Genomic DNA, 15,859 nt, shown 5'->3' with positions numbered 1-15,859 from the left:
TTTGTCAGGTGTTTTGGGTATAACTAGGGCTATATTGACATTACTGTTGGGTTTGGAGAACCCAAAGTCTAAGGCAACTATTAATGAAGAGTCTGTGGATGACACACCATCAAATGTCAATGCAAGAATGCTTGCTCTCGAAGAAGCTATCCAGTAGACACAGACTCATTTGCATGTTTTACATGGTGATATAAGAAATTTATTTGGTAATGTTAAGCACATGGATGATGTGGTGGAAACCATATTTCAAGAAATGCTTCCTCACATTGAACGAAATTTCCCAGGGTTTCCCGATGAAATTCTGGTAGCATTTAATGTTGAGTCATCTCCTGATCCCGATGATGTTAACCATTGTGTTGATGAGCTGATTCCAGAATCCCCCCAGTCCTCGATTAAACTCTCTTGTGGTACCAGCTGAAAAAACTCCCAGTCCCGTTCCTACACCTAAACCTTCTCCCGCTCACCGAAGTAGTCATCGCTCAAAGAACTCGGTCGAACGTGTTAATATCACCAATTATTATTCAACATCTTCTAATTTCAGCCCTGCACCACTCCGCAAGAGGACAAGACGATGAGCTACTAGCACCTCCACTGTAACACCACCACCGAAAAAATGAGATACCTCCTTTTGCATTCATTTTGCATTTCATATCATGGCATTTAGTTTCATTTCTTAATTAGTTCTATTTAAGCATTGAGGACAATGTTTCCCTTAAGTATAGGGGAGATAGTGTTCTTTGTAAAACATTTTCATGATAGTATTAGCATAACAAAATGCCATGCATCAGTAAATGGTATAATAGTTAGATGAAATATTTTTGGGATACCCGATGATGATGAACTTTTAGGCTAGAAATTGAATGTAAATGACTGTTGAGAATGAAAGAACAGACTTTAGGGCTTGATGCTTTGTGAATTATTTGTACACAATTTGTATGTTCTCTATGCTTAAGAAATTTAGGAAATTTTTATAAAGGAACTTTGGTTAGCCTTGGCAATGAAATTGGTATTATGCTGAAATGATAAATCAATGAGAACTCCCTTATATATAAATTGTGAATAAATGCTTCGGCATAGCTGTAGATGGACACTCCTATTTGCTGTGGTAGTGCCTGGAACTTATTTTAATAAATGGCAGCCATGTGCATATGAGTGAATAAAAGCATTCACATGATGGCTCTACTTGACTAGCTTGGGGATGGAAGGTATGCTTCCTTTCACCTAGAGTGTGGGATGGTAGGTGTGATGGTCTGACTCTCCTCGTAGCAGAATTTTGAAAAACTATTAAGTAAAAAGGGAGTATAAATGTGCTTAATGAATAAGTGATGCCAGAGAAAAGCTAGGGAACTCAATTAGAAATTGCTTAAATTGTATAGATTGCACACACCCACACTCACAAAGAATCTTGACCTTGGTAAAAGTACTTCAATTCTTGATATGTGTAGCATGTTGGAGCCTAATTTTTCTGAGGGTTTAAATTTGATTTTTGTCTTGACTGTCTTGCTATTGAAAATTGGCATGACATTTTGTTTGTGTTAATTACTATTCATTGCTTGAGGACAAGCAATAGCTTAAGTTTGAGGGTGTGATAACTCCCTAAAAAGGCTACTTTCAAGGCCTTTTTCACTTAAGTTATTATTTTTTTAAGGGATCATTTAGGTCATTTTAGATGCATGTAGCTGCATATCATTGCATTTTTAGTGGTTATGTTACTTTATGTTGTTAAGGTACTGTATGAGGAGGCAGGTGTGGTTTTTAGTGATGTGCAGGAAAACAATAAGCAAAGGGAAAGCTAGGAAAGAATGTCGTGGCATTACACGTTGCTGAAGCAGATAGAAATGCCTTGGAATTTCTGGCACATAAAAGGAAAAAAGAATATTGTTACAAATTAATAGCTGGCTAGGCACGTGTCTGATGATTATAACTGCTTACTGGGGACCACTGCCACCTGTGAGGATAGACATCACTACTAAGGAGTGACTCTATGGGTATGATGGGTATTTTGGAGTGCTAAATCCCATGAATACCCTTAGATATTTTTATTATTTAATACACCTCACATGAGAGAGAAGGGAGGTTACACACTTACATTTGACATATTGATTTTCTTTATCTTCTCCACCATTTTCTTCCCTCCATCTTCTTAGTGGTGTTCCTCCATTAGTCAAGCTCGAGGGAGTGGCGAGCTAGGCATCCGAGAGGTGCTAGCGAGATAAGGCGATTCGTGGTGGCCGAGGGGAGCTTTGGCAGCGCGCGTCAAAGGCTTTTTCCTTCATCCCTTTACTGTTTTCTTTCATTTACTTTAGTTAGGTTGTTTGGACGAATGATTTTCATGTTTTATTTCGTGGAATATTTGAGCCCCACCATGAACTAACCTTATTTGGTGGGGTTGATTTTGTTTTAATGGTAGATGATTAAAGTTTATCTTTTGTATTTACTTGTTTTGCTTATGAAGGCTTCATATTCTAAGTTTGTAGGAGGCATGAGAGTGTCCATTACGTAGATGAAGGCTAGGTGTTCGAGAGAAACTTAGTCATTAATGCTTGGAGTATTTGGGAGAAACACAAGTAAGATCCACATAAGAAATGGGGTGTAGTAGTTTACTTAAGCTTAAACTTGTGATAGTAGTACTATATCCTAATCCCTTAGTGCTTGAGATATATTAAGATAGGATTTCAATGACTAAGAGGGGTAGTTTTTATCAATAGCGTAGGTTGTCATAGTTGAGATTGAGAGGAGATGACATGGCATTCTATTCTATTAGGTTTCTTTGACTAGAGATAGCAGGAACACTTTCAGCAAACTCCGTCGAGCAAGTGAAGCTTAGATAGATTGAATCTGCTAGAGAGATAAGTTTTAGTATCCTTAAATCATTCCTCATCACTCATTTCCAAAGTAGTTTCCCTTTTGAGGATTGTTAAGTCATATAATTTATTTATTGTTTTTACCATTTTGTGTTGCCTTGGTACTGTTATTATTTTTACCTTATAATTTGCTCTGTTGCCACAACATCATTTACTCAATCACCTTACATCACTAGTATTGCACTCACTTCCACATATCCATGCCGAAGCATCATCTATGTATATATCATTTCTATACTTAGATAAATTAACATAGTATTGTGGTTAACCTCTTAATTTCCACCAATCCCTATGGAGACCATATTCACCCATTATTTTATTACTTGTTCAGTTATGTATACTTGCACATATTTCGCGTCCATATTTAGTACTCACAAAACATGAACAATTGCTACCCAGTAATGAACCCGAGTTAGGTATTAGGCTCGCTAGTGATACAACCAATGAACAAGAAGCACAGTAATTGTCATGGAACCATGAAACACTTAGAGATATCTTTGGAGACAAAAATTATTAAAATACCCTTTAACTGCTAATGACCATAATAGAGTCGTTTAATAAATTATCAGAAATAATAGACTAATAAACCTTTCTATAATGTTCTAGATGAGACAACAAGTGTGATAGGGTCGGGTAAAGAGGGAATGACCTCACCTGACTTCAATAAGTTCGATAGCGAGTAGTCGAGCTACTTTGATTACCTTAATATGGCATCAGTTGTCGTGTGTTAAGACTTTAGCTCTAGAGAAGAGATTTATAATAATAATGAGATAATCATAATGTTAATTGCGTGCTAATTATAAGAACCTTATGCGGTAAGATTCTATAAGACTTATGCCCTTGTTTGTCTCTCGAGAAACGATAAGAACGCCAGAGTTACTTGTGTGTAAGTAAAATCGTCCAATTGTTTGAGAAATATCCGGATATATCAAAGTCAGTGTGAGAACACTTTAGTAGCTAGTTGGGGCTCCGATGCTATATGACCTGGAGGTGTCCCAAGTACTTTGATGAGTAGACTAGCATGACATATGCTCCGATGCTATGATACCCAAAGGTGTCCTGGGTACTAGGTAATAAGGGCCTTTCTATATGAATATTTTGATGCTAAGTAACCCGTGTGTTATCTAGGGTACCTTTGGTAGGAGAGAGGAGTGTGAGTCATGATATGAAAAGTGACCCTCCGACTACACCATGATGCCTACCTTTGTTTGTGTGATAGTACTAGGCGTCTTTATGATACCGACTACTATCATTATATGTTGCATGATGATGTATTACACGATGATGCTGATGTTATAGACAAAGTACACGTTTACGCATGGTGAGGCTCTTAGCAGAGACTAAGGAAAACATGAGACTTACACTTAAGTAGGTAACACTTGGTTACGATCGTGCATGTACCTACCGTTTAGTACCATGTCTTTAGCATACTTAATTTTATGAAATTTTTAATGTTGCTTTAGATTAGCGATTATACTATTGGGCTTTGTAATCTCAACGTTCATATGTCTTCCATTCACAGGTTATTATCTTGAGTCATTTGAGGAGCACCTTCGCAACAAGATCTCCAACATTTCCTCTGAGAGTACTGGTTGGTTACTTGGGCATGTGGGCATATACCCCCTTACTTGTGTATTGGGATTTGTACACTATGAGTTGTACTATTTTGATTTTAAACTATGTGTCAAGGAGCTCCGATTTTATAAAAGTATTTTTATAACTATTGTATTTATTTATTTTGGTACCATATAGTATGTTTTGAAATAAGAATGTTTAGGTTTTCATAAATTAGGGGTTACCATGGTAGCCCAATGTGGTACCTTAAAATCAAACGGGTTTAAGGTGTTACAATATTTATGGTTTTGGTGATCTTACCTTGTCCACTTGTTTGACGTTTTATGATCTTGTCTTGCATCTTAGCTTGGTGATATATCTTTTGTTGAAAAAAGTTTTGATTCTAATGCAATTTCATTCTAATTCACAAAAGATGAGAGAGGATTTGTAATGATAATGTTTTATAATCTTGGCGGTTTTCATTTTCTATGAAGGTTTGTAGGGAAGTGGTCGAATTGGATGGGGACTATTTGTTTCATGTTGACCCTGTATTGACGGATAAGATGTACTCTTTTCTTTTATTTAGGTTTAGGGAGGTTTTTAACGAGGCAATTTATTTAGTCATGGCTTTATGATTAATACTAATAAAAATCATATTTACCGAGGAAAAAAATCCATCTTGTAATAGGAAACATGATATAACATAGGTATATAACGATTGAGCCACTTCACAAGTTATTTGAATCAAATATTAAACTAATCGAATTCGATTTCTTCAATAGTTTAATTACTGATGCTTAACATCAAAACAAAAATTATCAAATCAAAATTCAAACTAAACTCAAAGATCTTGTAAACACAAATGTCTCACTCTCATCTATATCCCTAAATGCAACTCCCACGTAAATGCTTGGAGTTGCTTGTTTCCAAGTCGTTATCTGCCTCTTTACACACTTTTGGCTTATTTGATCAAAAATAGATTAAGCAGTTGAAGCCGATAAGATAAGTGATATTTCCAGTTGCAAGCAATTGATCTACATGTACAAAACATGTAGGTCATCTACAATCAATATATATATAAGGTTAGGATCTACTTACATTTTGTAAAACTCTTAGTTTTACATATTTTTAGAACTATTGGATCGAGAGAAATTAAAGACTGAGATTAACTAATTGTTTTATTTTCTAGTTAATATATTTTCATTTTCTACTGTCATCTTAGTCTTTAATTGCTCTCATTCAATAATCTAAAAAGGTGTAGAACTAAAAGAGTTTTACACAGTGTAATGTAAAGTGTAATTGCATCTTTCCCATATACATAGAGACGAAAACTAATAATACTATTTACATTTGGCAAATATAGAATGTATAAATGACGTCTATTTTCAATTCCATAACAATAGAAGATTCGGGAGACGATGTATCCATATATATATATATATATAGATGCTGTAAAAGAGCTGAAGTTAAAATCCTATCTAGTTTGAAGTTCGAACCCTTAGAAGTTGTTAAAAGGAGGCTGTCGTCATTTAGTGAAGCGGATACGTTTTTTAGGCTCACCCCAATTGGTTAAAAAAGCCATTGCAAAGGTCAATTAGATCCATCATGAGGATGGTTCTTTGTACTTGGGCACACGTAATGTTCCAAACTACCTTCAATGTTCTGATAATTCCTATATCAACTACCAAGGCATATCCGACATGTTATACAAATAAAGAAGGTAAATGGTGTCGACTTTAAAATTAATTCTTAAAACTTTAAAATATTTTAGTTGAATCTTTAACATGTTATTATCGTATTAATCAAGTTCTTTCACCAAGTTCGTTATCACTTTAGACATTAAATAACAGTTTAAATATATCATAAACAATTAAAATAACGTTATGTAATGTAGGTGTTGTGGAAGCGGAAGTGATAACCTTGGGGATCCAAGTGGTTATTTAAGATAACCCTCATAAAATTTTATGATATTATGTCTTTTTGCCCAATCAAATCTAATTATTCAGTATATGTACACATATGCTTTAAATTTGAACTAACGTTAATGCCTACACTGAACTAATGGAAGGATCTAATTCAAAAAATATTACTACTTTAAGGATTAATTAAAATATTTACAATTTAGTGACCAATTTAAAATTTGAACAATAAGTTAGAAACCTTTATGGAATTGACCCAAACCACAAATACTGCCAATTAGTTCAATGAGGTAAATTGCAAAAAAATTTAGTCAGTTCTATTCCCACGGAGTTTGAGATAATTGATGAAATTTGAGGTGAGGGTTAGGGTTTGAGATTTTAATTTTAAATAATGGTATAAAAATATTATTAAAATTAATTTAATTGGAATTAAACAAATTAAATTTTAATGAATAAAATATGAGTATAAAAAAGTTGAGTGATGGAATTTGTAGTTTAACATAGTGCTACTAATTCAGGGTTGAATATAATCAACGGTTTGAAGATTGAAGTAAAATAAGTAAAGGAATCCCAATAGTCAGTGAAATCCCATCTTCCCCCACTTAATTTCGCAAACATTTTCCTTGAAATCAAAGGCTCCATTTTTCAAAAACATTGAAATCAGTGAACAGAAGAGAGCACTCCCCAATTAATTAAATCTTAATTCAAGCATCCAAATGCAAATTGAGTGTTACCCAGTCTGCAAGACAAAGAAATGGCCGATTAAAACCTCATTAAAGAACCAATCATCCCTAAAAAAAAACCGAGAAAATCCGACAAAACTGATGTGGCTCAGTTATCAACGGCCTTTTTCTTCTGTTTTTGGCTGAAGAGTAAAGTGATTTGATAACATCAATCGGTTGAATTTGTTAGGTCCTGCGCTTTTCTTAGACTCCACTTTCAAAGCTGTTTGATTTGCAGCGCCTTATAAACGAGGAGGCTCTCCGTTTACTGCTTCAACAGTCAACAGCATAACCATCCTCTTAAGGTCTCCCATTTTTTTTTCTTTAACATTTCTGATTTGTTTCCTTGCAAAAGAGTGTGAAAATTTCAATGTTTTATTTGATTTTCATTTCCCTGTTTTGTTATCTGTTTTCGTTGACGATTGTTCTTTTGGTGTTTGCTGTTAGAAATCCGGAGAAACCATGGAGAACCCACAAATGAAGTCTGACAATGGCAACTCTGAGGTTTGACCTGGATTTATTATATTGTGATTTCAATGTTTGTTAGCAATTTCAATGTTTTAAGTTTATTTTCCATGGTTATACTGTGATTTATTATATTATTGTAGTGAATATTACTATACAATTCCCTTTACTGGCAGAACTTCAACCAAAACATGATGAGTCCAACTGGCAATTCAGCTGCTAATATAATAGTAAATCATGATTTCTCCCATGGACTGCATTCTTGGCATCCGAATTGCTGCAATGGCTTTGCAGTTTCAGCTGAGTTTGGCAAACGAGGTGAACTATCAGCAAGATCTGGTGGTAACTATGCAGTTGTCACGAATCGAACGGAATGCTGGCAGGGTCTGGAGCAAGATATCACAAGCAAAATTTCACCGGGTTCTGCATACTCGGTTTCTGCTTGTGTTGGAGTATCGGGACCTCTTTCGGGTTCTACGGATGTCCTGGCAACATTGAAGATAGAAAACCATGGCTCAGCCACTAGCTATATATTAATTGGAAAGTAATGTTTTTTTACTTTATTGCATTACATTTCTTTGTGTGCAGGGGTTGAAATGGAAGACTTTGTCTTAATGATATTTCTCATTTGCAGAACATCTGTGTCAAAGGAGAAGTGGGAAATTGTGGAAGGTTCATTCTCATTATCAACCATGCCTGAACGCCTTGTGTTTTATTTGGAAGGGCCTTCACCTGGCGTTGAGCTGCTAATTGATTCAGTAGTAATTAGCTGTTCCAGTTCTAGTAAATCCGAGGTAACATCCATTTCTAACTGAATGTTATACAATATTCGTTTGCATCGAGTCAAAATGATCTTTATGTAATTTATTGTGTTAAAAACCATCCTTTCCATGCCAAGGGGAAAAAGAAGACAGTTTCCATAGTCTTTTTGATATTTTTGGGATCCTTTTTATTTTGAAAAAGTGCAAGAATAGGAGCTGGAGATGGGAACATCATCATAAACCCTAAATTTGAAGATGGCCTCAATAACTGGTCCGGAAGAGGCTGCAAGGTTGCTTTACATGATTCTATGGCAGATGGGAAGATAGTCCCACAATCTGGCAAAGTTTTCGCTTCTGCGACAGAGCGCACACAGAACTGGAATGGAATCCAGCAGGAGATCACTGGAAGAGTGCAGCGAAAGCTTGCTTATAATGTAGAAGCTGTAGTACGGATATTTGGTAAAAATGTCACAAATGCTTCTGTACGGGCCACACTGTGGGTCCAAACACCAGGATGCAATGATCAGTACGTTGGAATTGCCAAGTACGTACGTTGTTTATTCGAACTGTCCTACACTCGTAGTGCTTTTTCTTGTAGAATCTCTGAACCCTTACACATTTTTTTTGTTTTTTTTTTTTTGCTTTAATCTTAAAGTGTGCAGGCAACCGACAAGGATTGGGTGCAATTGCAAGGAAAGTTCCTTCTAAATGGTTCCCCGTCAAGAGTAGTCATCTATCTAGAAGGTCCACCTCCAGGCGCTGACATTCTTGTCAATGCCTTGGTCGTAAAGCATGCTGAGAAAATCCCTCCTTCCCCTCCGCCAGTTATTGAGGTGAGTTGAATATTTTCATTTTCGAATTTGTTATTCAAACTAGTGCCAGTTATTGAGGTGTGGATTGTGTTCTTCCAAATATAAGGAAAAACTTTGAAAAAGTTGAACATATTTGTGTCGTGCGAGTAAACTGTATCTGACACTTGCCTACAAAACCAATTATAAATAACCAATTATGGGTTGGTTTCCTGTTGTGTTTTTTGTTTTTGTAGAATCCTGATTTTGGAGTTAATATAATCACAAACAGCCAACTAAATGATGGAACGAATGGATGGTTTCCTCTTGGCAACTGCAATTTTAGTGTTGGATTAGGATCACCACATATACTCCCCCCTATGGCAAGAGCTTCCCTTGGTGTCCATGAACCTTTAAGTGGCCGCTATATCCTTGTTCAAAACCGCACACAAACTTGGATGGGTCCCGCTCAGATGATCACAGCTAAGGTGAAACTTTTCTTGACATACCAAGTATCTGCTTGGGTTCGACTTGGTTCTGGAGCAAATGGTCCTCAAAATGTGAATGTTGCACTCGGTGTGGACAGCCAATGGGTTAATGGTGGACAAGTTGAGATTAACGATGACTGGTGGCATGAAATTGGTGGTTCCTTTAGAATCGAGAAACAACCATCCAAGGTTATGGTTTATATCCAGGGTCCAGCTGCAGGTGTTGATTTAATGGTTGCTGGAGTTCAGATCTTCTCTGTTCATCGTGAGGCAAGATTCAAACATCTGAGGCATCAAACTGATCTGGTATATCTACTTGCGGTTTCTGTTGTATTTACGGTATCAAATTATGTCGACATTATAACTTCAAACAGAAAAATGGAAATCGAGATTGTTTTAACCCCAAATAAGAACAGAATTTGATGCCTTTTATCATGAGTTGGTCAGAAGATTGCGGATAGAAACTGCAAATATTTTCACTCTAATGTAGGCTACATTTAATCCTAGAAACATAGACCCAACTTGTTCCTACTTATCTTTGAAATATTAGTCTTCTCACATCTATTACTTATGATAAATGTCTTTGCTTCAAATACAGATCCGGAAGCGTGATGTCATCCTCAAATTATCAGGAGCTGGTTCAAGCAGTTTGTCGGGAACCTCAGTGAAAGTTGTGCAAATGCAAAATAGTTTCCCTATAGGGTCGTGCATTAGCAGAACGAATATAGACAATGAAGATTTTGTTAATTTCTTCGTGAAGAATTTCAACTGGGCAGTTTTTGGAAATGAATTGAAGTGGTATTGGACCGAACCACAAGAAGGAAATTTTAACTACAAAGATGCTGATGATTTGCTGGCTTTGTGCCGAAACTACAACATCGAAACCAGAGGTCATTGTATTTTCTGGGAAGTACAAGACACAGTCCAGCAATGGATTCAAGCATTGAGCAAAGACAACTTAAAGAAAGCTGTTCAAAGCCGTCTAACCGACCTTCTCACCCGTTACAAGGGAAAGTTCAGACACTATGATGTGAACAATGAGATGATGCATGGATCATTTTATCAAGACAGATTGGGCAAAGATATCCGAGCGAATATGTTTAAGAATGCAAATCAGCTAGATCCGTCTGCCACCCTATTCATGAATGATTATCATGTTGAAGACGGATGTGACACCCGATCATGCCCCGAAAGGTATATTGAACACATTCTTGATTTGCAGGAGCAAGGTGCACCCGTTGGAGGAATCGGAATTCAAGGACATATCGATAGCCCTGTGGGACCAGTTGTGTGTGCAGCTCTGGATAAGTTAGGCATTCTTGGTCTTCCTATCTGGTTTACGGAGCTTGATGTGTCTTCAGGTAATGTACACGTGAGAGGGGAAGATTTGGAAGTTATGCTTAGAGAAGCTTTCGCCCATCCTGCCGTTGAAGGTGTGATGCTGTGGGGATTTTGGGAGTTGTTCATGAGCAGGGACAACGCACATTTGGTCAATGCTGAAGGCGATATCAATGAAACTGGTAGATGGTTTCTTGCTCTTAAACACGAATGGTTGTCTCATGCTCGCGGACATGTAGACGAGCAAGGACAATTCCAATTCAGAGGCTTTCACGGGACATATGTTGTGGAACTCGATACCGCCTCCAAGAAGGTCACGAAAACTTTTGTTGTCGAACAGGGAAACTCCACACTGTTCGTACCCATAGATTTATAAATTCTCAATGGGTGCTACTAACCTAATAAAGGAGGTAATACGATCGCATAATGGATCATCCATTATTTCTATAAAACTAAACATATATACACACATACACGAACACATTACACGTCATACAAAAGATTGTGATTATGAATTGCATGTACCGTTTGTTTGCAAAAGGAAGTTTGAGTTTGTTTACATTGTAACATAAAGGTCAATAAATAAAAGTATGACCTTTTTCTATTCAGTTATTGAACCAACTCCAATGGCTCTGCAACTCTCAGAAAAAAAAGATTGGATGGATGAAAATCTCACCCTCAGAAAAAAAAAATAAACGAAAACAACGGCAAAAAAATCATAAACTACCAAAAGGTAGATAAAATGTGCTACAAAGACAGAGATAAACGTGTCATAAAATTAGATAACATGTCATAAAGACATAAGTATTCTTATTAGAAACTATAAAAAAAAGACAACCGACGGGTTGTAACCAACATCAAAACTGGTGATGTCGTCGGTTAAATAAAATTAAAGAAAAAAAAATTGAATTGATCAATAAAATTGACACAAATTATAAAGAATAAAAAAAGAAGACAGAGAAGGAGGAAGAAAGCAACTACAATAAATTTTTAAATCTATTACAAAATAAAATATTATATTATTTTTTAAATTTGTGGGCCCTGATTGTCCTACTGCCCTGACCCAGGCTAGTCCTTTCATGTAGCCGACTAGATTTCAATAGTTTGGATTATATGCTTTATTATGTGATAATAAAACATATTAATGATTTTCTCTCATCACACACAGACCTACCTCTCTCTCTCTCTCTCTCTCTCTCTCTCTCTCTCTCTCTCTCTCTCTCTCTCTCTCTCTCTCTCTCTCTCTCTCTCTCTCTCTCTCTCTCTCTATATATATATATATATATATATATATTAAAGGTAGAATATAATTACATTATTTAAAATTCTTTAATTTCACATTGGTTAAAGATTGGATGGATGAAAATCAATTACTGAACTTACAAGTTGACAATGAGTAAAAGAGCATGTGAATAAGTTGATTTTTTTCAACTCTAATCTCAACTAGAGATTTATATTCATATAATTGTAATACCTAATTTTCGTTCGAGCTAACTTTTTTTCTATGCCCAAGTATTTTTATTATTGTTGATTTTGAAGTAGGCTTGTAAACGAACCGAACGCACGCGAACAAATGTATGTTTATGTTCGTTCATTTAATAAAGAAACAAACACGAACATAAACGAACAAAATATTTTTTGTTCATGTTCGTTTATTAAGGAATATAACTTGTTCATGTTTGTTCATTTAATAAATAAACGAACATAAACATTGGAGACCCTACCTTCAATTGTTCTTTCATGAAAAATAGTCGACAATGCAAATCAACCAAATCTACAGTGATAAATAGAGTAAGAGCTGATTAGCAGTGATGAAATGTTTGAAGATATCAAATATTTCGATCGATCTTTTAAAGATATTAAATGGTTCACACGACCTTAATTTAAAGCTATAACATTTATCTTAGTGGTTCATGATTACATATGAACAATCATTTTCCGCTATTACACTATTTTTCAGAAATTGCATAGAAACCTTTGTTTTGTTTTCTGACAAATTCTATATATTTTTCTCTTTACTGATGCTCATATACTTTCGATTGTTACCTTTATCTTCCCATCTATTTCTAGAAAGAAGTATGATGTTTTCTTGAGTTTTAGATGTGAAGATACCCGCAATAACTTTACATATCAACTATTAAGCTAAGTAAAACAGAGAAAGAGATGAAAACAGACCTGCAAAACTTCAGATTGCACTATAATATAACTTGTTTTGAAGCATTCAACGATCGTCTCCACTCTCCAGTGAACACTAGGGTTTGGGAAAAAAGGGGAAAATGAATATAGGTGCGAGGTTCCTCACAGGTTAACATATTGGATTTAATTTCCAAATAAAATTGGGTTAATTATAGAGTTGGTCATCAGAATATCATATTAATTAATATTTTTAAGATACTTACAAATTGGTCACCAAAATTGATTTAACAAGATTGGGTTAAACATAAATGAATGAACATAAACGAACATAATCGAAAGAACATAAACGAACATAACCGAACGAACATAATCGAACGTTCACGAACGTAAATGAACGAATGAGACCTATGTTCATGTTCGTTCATTTAATTAAACGAACAAAAAATCTTGTTCATGTTCGTTCATTCAATAAATAAACGCACATAAACGAACTTCCCGCCGCACGATTTATGAACGGTTCGCTGAACGTTCAGTTCATTTACAGGCCTATTTTGAAGTATAAAACATCAACCAACTTGCAACAAATTTTTCAGCAAGATCCAAACGCTTCCAATGTATGATGTCTTCTTGAGATAGAATTAACTTTTAGTTAGCTTTCTAACAATTTTTGAAATGCCTCAATCATACATCGGAAACTCAGGATATGCTTATTTTAGTGAAGACAACACATGTAGAAAATTAAATACGAGTCCAATATGGGAATTTAAATTTGAATTTTCAATTATCTTATTTATTATTTTTAATTAAATTCAATTTTATACTTTCCGTTAGTTATTTAGGGCAATTTCAGGATCTTTTCATTATTTTGATATTACATTTCTTAATTAGTGCATTTAACATTAATGAAAAAATATGGTACGGCTTTTTTGCTTTTAGAATTTTTTTGGGAGCCTATAAATAGGCACTCATATTTTGTAAAAAGAAGAAAAAACACAGAAAAAGGAGAGTGGAAAAAAGAGGAAGTAGCCAATACAAGTTTTTAATAGAGTTATTTCTTCAAAAAGAATAGAAAAGAGGGAGAGTAAGAAAAAAGTAACCAATAAAAAGTTTGGGAAAACTACAGAAATGGTCACTTTCGTTTAAGTTTTATAAACTTTTCCTCACTAAATTTTAAAAAAACATAAGATTTGGTCACTTTCGTTTTGTTTTAATTAAGATGTGGTCATTGAAGGTTAACGACTGTTAAACCTTTAACAACTTACTGATGTGGCACAGTAAATATATCAATTTAAAATTACATCATTTCCACGTAAATAATATGTGGATTAAGTTTTTGTCACTTTCCTTTCATATTTTTACACTTTTTCTCACTAATTTTAAAAAACATAAGTTTTGGTCATTGACGTTATCGTTTTATTAAGTTTTAGTCAGTTACATTATTGTTTTATTAAGTTTTGGTAAATTGGACATTGAATGTCATTAGTTTGATGACGTAACTCGTTAGTAAAATGGTTTAATTTTTTTAACCCCTACTCTTTAGAAAAAATAATGATTATGTATCTTTTTGTAAATTTAAATTAGTTTAGGGACAATATTTCAAGTTATCTATTTTTAATAGGTTTTCTTCCCAATCCTATTGTTGTCCATCTTCTCCCTTTTTCTTCTTCTAGAGATAAAATGAAGCTGGGTAATCTCAGTTATACAAACTAAAATTCAATTTCCAAAGATTAAGATTTTAGAATGTCAATCCAACAAGGAACAAGAAAACAAAATCGAAATATTTTGATAACCATATATAATTTTTCGTGGTCATTTTCCCTTGAGAAAGCACCTCCGGTAAAACATAATCAATGGATCCAAACCACCAATAATTGGATTCATAAATTCATCTATTGAACTCAATCCAAAATCCATGATCTTCAATGTCAATTCTTTCTCTTTCTCAAGGATAAACATTTTTTTCGATTCTAGATCCCTATGAATCACCCTTAATCCCTGTGGCCTGCTAGATTTGTTGCACCATCGCCACTGCTACCCTTCAAGTACCTTATTTCCATGAGGACCCGATCGAACAACTCACTACCAGAGCATAGCTAAAGTACTAAGTGAACGTCAGATTGATCTTCATAAACGTCATTGAGGTCGAACACATTCAAATGTAACAAAACGTTCTCGATGATATTTCACATCACAAGACTTTGTTCGTCAGCAATGCATCAGAGATGGAAACCTAATACTGTGTCGTCAACACGACCACCATTGAAGAAGGTCTAGTTTTCTCGATTCGAGGTGGTGGCATCACCGTGGTGGTGATTTTTTTAGAGTTTTAATGATGGTTTTTCTACATTTTTCATGATCTTCATTACTTCTTACAATTGGGAACCCACCTAATTTGACTTCAAAAAATTAAAAATAATAATTAGAAATAAGAAGGTTATTGCAATGGAGCATAGATGTTTGAAGAATAAGCAGGGAGAAAATGAACAATATTAGGGGTCGAGGAGAAAATATATTTAAAAAATGGATAAATTGAAATGTTGTCCCTAAACTAATTTGAATTTACATAAATGAACCATAATTAGTATTTTTCCTAAAGTTTAGGAGTTAAAACAAAAATTAAATCATTATACTAACGGCTCATGTCATCAAACTAACGACATTCAAGGTTCAAGTGATCAAAACTTAGTAAAACAATAACGTAAGTCTCCAAAACTTAATAGAACAATAACGTAAGTGACAAAAACTTATGATTTTTTAATTTGGTGAGCAAAAGTGTACAAATATGAAAGGAAAGTGACCAAAACTTAATTCACGTATTATCTAT

At 34.8% G+C, this 15,859-nt stretch overlaps 1 pseudogene; it reads left to right on the top strand.

The window, feature by feature from the left end:
* The first annotated feature begins 6,945 nt into the window (after window positions 1-6,945).
* Window positions 6,946-11,403, top strand: LOC120138351 (annotated as a pseudogene).
* Window positions 11,404-15,859: the final 4,456 nt, after the last annotated feature.

The sequence above is a fragment of the Hibiscus syriacus genome, unplaced genomic scaffold (assembly GCF_006381635.1).
Source record: "Hibiscus syriacus cultivar Baekdansim isolate YM2019G1 unplaced genomic scaffold, ASM638163v2 tig00110684_pilon, whole genome shotgun sequence".
Taxonomy (NCBI): Eukaryota; Viridiplantae; Streptophyta; class Magnoliopsida; order Malvales; family Malvaceae; genus Hibiscus; species Hibiscus syriacus.
This window is presented reverse-complemented; position numbering and strand designations above follow the sequence as displayed.